This window comes from Podarcis erhardii (assembly GCF_964252035.2).
Source record: "Podarcis erhardii genome assembly, chromosome: 18".
Taxonomy (NCBI): domain Eukaryota; kingdom Metazoa; phylum Chordata; class Lepidosauria; order Squamata; family Lacertidae; genus Podarcis; species Podarcis erhardii.
Genome location: NC_138516.1, coordinates 1194740 through 1198442, shown reverse-complemented (window position 1 = coordinate 1198442; position 3703 = coordinate 1194740). Strand labels below are relative to the sequence as shown.

The 3703-nt window shown below is 59.1% G+C and overlaps 1 long non-coding RNA gene across 1 annotated transcript; it reads right to left on the bottom strand.

The window, feature by feature from the left end:
- Positions 1 to 293: 293 nt before the first annotated feature.
- LOC309333109 lies at positions 294 to 2099 on the bottom strand. Its single transcript, XR_014152389.1, has 3 exons — positions 2029 to 2099; positions 980 to 1137; positions 294 to 519 (listed from the first exon to the last, which is right to left on the bottom strand). It is a non-coding gene; the product is annotated as an uncharacterized lncRNA (long non-coding RNA).
- Positions 2100 to 3703: the final 1604 nt, after the last annotated feature.

Sequence of the window (3703 nt, the reverse complement as noted above, 5' to 3'; positions counted from 1 at the left end):
CCCCCGTGTATAAGACACGCCCTATTTTGGGGGACTCAAAATTAAGAAAATGGTGGGATCCCATTTTCCGCGTCTTATACACGGAAAAGTACGATTATAGTATAGTATAGTATAGTATAGTATAGTATAGTATAGTATAGTATTACACAGGGTAATTCATAATGAAGTATACAGTTTCAAAACTCTATAAAAAAAGAATATATCTCATGTTACCTGTGACAGAATTGTAGGAGAATGTTGAAGTATTTTAGAAACAGTCACAGATGTTCTATGTGTGCACCCTTGTCACACAACACACATCACAATCGAAAATGCAGTTGCACAACAAACTCCGTTTTGCTCAATTCAAGAACACAAGACGCCTTCTCCGCTGCAGACGCAGCCATTTCGCCTGACTAGTCACGTGACACGCGCACTATCACCTCCATCACTTCCCTCAGTAGTGAAACACAAACTTTATGAGTACATCTGCCTCATGGGTCGCTGCTGTGGTCCGTGTCAGCGCCTGTCTTACAGGATCTGGAAACTGTATATTTCATTATGAATTACCCGTATTATATTATTTTGGTGTCCAATCACTGCATTACTATAGGATACTTCATTTCAATCAATTAAATCTTTATTATGGTAGTAGACCAGCATTCAGTAGACCAGCAATCTGTAAAACATTTTGGAAAGCTAGAAAGCATTAATACACAAAGTATATATAAAAGTCTAAAAGAAGCTAAAAGAAGGGTTTCGGAGCATTAAATGGATATGGAAGAGCATAAAAGGTTAGTATATATGGCTATCAATTGACTATCAATTTACAGGGCACTCTGATATGAATGTTCATTAAATCTAGTGTAACAACAACAACCATTTATTTATACCCCACCCATCTGGCTTTGTTTCCCCAGCCACTCTGGGTGGCTCCCAATAGAATATTCAAAACACGATAAATACATCAAACATGAAAAACATCCATAAACAGGGCTACCTTCAGATGTCTTCTAAAAGTCAGGTAGTTGTTTCCTTCCTTGACATCTGCTGGGAGGGCGTTCCACAGGGAGGGCGCCACCACCAAGAAGGCCCTCTGCCTGGTTCCTGGTTTGTGGCACAGGTCATCATCCGATGAATTTGGAGCTTCATTTATTTCTGTGTTTATATTTAAAGAAAATATGCATTTTAACAGTATTGCTCCTTGATTGTAATATCAAGAATGCACTTAAAATTACTACGCACAACAGTGAATAAGTGATTGCAATGCACACACAGTTAAGCAACATACATATTTGTTAACAAAGTCTAATATTACTATCTTGTTGTGATTATTATTACTTTTATTGCTACTAATCCCAGTGGCTTACAAGACTGAGCTCTGTTCTGCCTTGGTCAGTCCCAACGTGGAATACTGTGTCCAATTCCGGGCACCACAATTTAAGAAGGATGCTGACCAATGGGAAGAAACCCCTCACCCCCCAGAGAGATGCCGGCTCAAAGAGCCCCTGAGCTTAGACTACAAAGCCTCTGAGGGCGTGCAGAGTGCAGATCCCCCAGGGGCCCCTCTCTCTCTCTCCCGGGCTCACCTGGGGGCCCCGTCCCTGCCAGCCTCTCCGGCCTCTGAGGGCGTGCAGAGTGCAGATCCCCCAGGGGCCCCTCTCTCTCCCAGGCTCACCTGGGGGCCCCGTCCCTGCCAGCCTCTCTGGCCTCTGAGGGCGTGCAGAGTGCAGATCCCCCAGGGGCCCCTCTCTCTCTCTCCCGGGCTCACCTGGGGGCCCCGTCCCTGCCAGCCTCTCCGGCCTCTGAGGGCGTGCAGAGTGCAGATCCCCCCAGGGGCCCCTCTCTCTCTCTCCCGGGCTCACCTGGGGGCCCCGTCCCTGCCAGCCTCTCCGGCCTCTGAGGGCGTGCAGAGTGCAGATCCCCCCAGGGGCCCCTCTCTCTCTCTCCCGGGCTCACCTGGGGGCCCCGTCCCTGCCAGCCTCTCCGGCCTCTGAGGGCGTGCAGAGTGCAGATCCCCCCAGGGGCCCCTCTCTCTCCTGGGCTCACCTGAGGGCCCTCCCCCTGCCAGCCTCTCCGGCCTCTGAGGGCGTGCAGAGTGCAGATCCCCCCAGGGGCCCCTCTCTCTCCCGGGCTCACCTGGGGGCCCCGTCCCTGCCAGCCTCTCCGGCCTCTGAGGGCGTGCAGAGTGCAGATCCCCCAGAGGCCCCTCTCTCTCCCTGGCTCACCTGGGGGCCCCGTCCCTGCCAGCCTCTCCGGCCTCTGAGGGCGTGCAGAGTGCAGATCCCCCAGGGGCCCCTCTCTCTCCCGGGCTCACCTGGGGTCCCCGTCCCTGCCAGCCTCTCCGGCCTCTGAGGGCGTGCAGAGTGCAAATCCTCCAGGGGCCCCTCTCTCTCTCTCCCGGGCTCACCTGGGGGCCCCGTCCCTGCCAGCCTCTCCGGCCTCTGAGGGCGTGCAGAGTGCAGATCCCCCCAGGGGCCCCTCTCTCTCCCGGGCTCACCTGGGGGCCCCGTCCCTGCCAGCCTCTCTGGCCTCTGAGGGTGTGCAGAGTGCAGATCCCCCAGCGGCCCCTCTCTCTCTCTCCCGGGCTCACCTGGGGGCCCCGTCCCTGCCAGCCTCTCCGGCCTCTGTGGGCGTGCAGAGTGCAGATCCCCCCAGGGGCCCCTCTCTCTCTCTCCCGGGCTCACCTGGGGGCCCCGTCCCTGCCAGCCTCTCCGGCCTCTGAGGGCGTGCAGAGTGCAGATCCCCCCAGGGGCCCCTCTCTCTCCCAGGCTCACCTGGGGGCCCCGTCCCTGCCAGCCTCTCTGGCCTCTGAGGGCGTGCAGAGTGCAGATCCCCCAGGGGCCCCTCTCTCTCTCTCCCGGGCTCACCTGGGGGCCCCGTCCCTGCCAGCCTCTCCGGCCTCTGAGGGCGTGCAGAGTGCAGATCCCCCAGGGGCCCCTCTCTCTCTCTCCCGGGCTCACCTGGGGGCCCCGTCCCTGCCAGCCTCTCCGGCCTCTGAGGGCGTGCAGAGTGCAGATCCCCCCAGGGGCCCCTCTCTCTCCTGGGCTCACCTGAGGGCCCTCCCCCTGCCAGCCTCTCCGGCCTCTGAGGGCGTGCAGAGTGCAGATCCCCAAGGGGCCCCTCTCTCTCCCGGGCTCACCTGGGGGCCCCGTCCCTGCCAGCCTCTCCGGCCTCTGAGGGCGTGCAGAGTGCAGATCCCCCCAGGGGCCCCTCTCTCTCCCGGGCTCACCTGGGGGCCCCGTCCCTGCCAGCCTCTCCGGCCTCTGAGGGCGTGCAGAGTGCAGATCCCCCAGAGGCCCCTCTCTCTCCCGGGCTCACCTGGGGGCCCCGTCCCTGCCAGCCTCTCCGGCCTCTGAGGGCGTGCAGAGTGCAAATCCTCCAGGGGCCCCTCTCTCTCTCTCCCGGGCTCACCTGGGGGCCCCGTCCCTGCCAGCCTCTCCGGCCTCTGAGGGTGTGCAGAGTGCAGATCCCCCAGGGGCCCCTCTCTCTCTCTCCCGGGCTCACCTGGGGGCCCCGTCCCTGCCAGCCTCTCCAGCCTCTGAGGGCGTGCAGAGTGCAGATCCCCCCAGGGGCCCCTCTCTCTCCCGGGCTCACCTGGGGGCCCCGTCCCTGCCAGCCTCTCTGGCCTCTGAGGGCGTGCAGAGTGCAGATCCCCCCAGAGGCCCCTCTCTCTCTCTCCCGGGCTCACCTGGGGGCCCCGTCCCTGCCAGCCTCTCCGGCC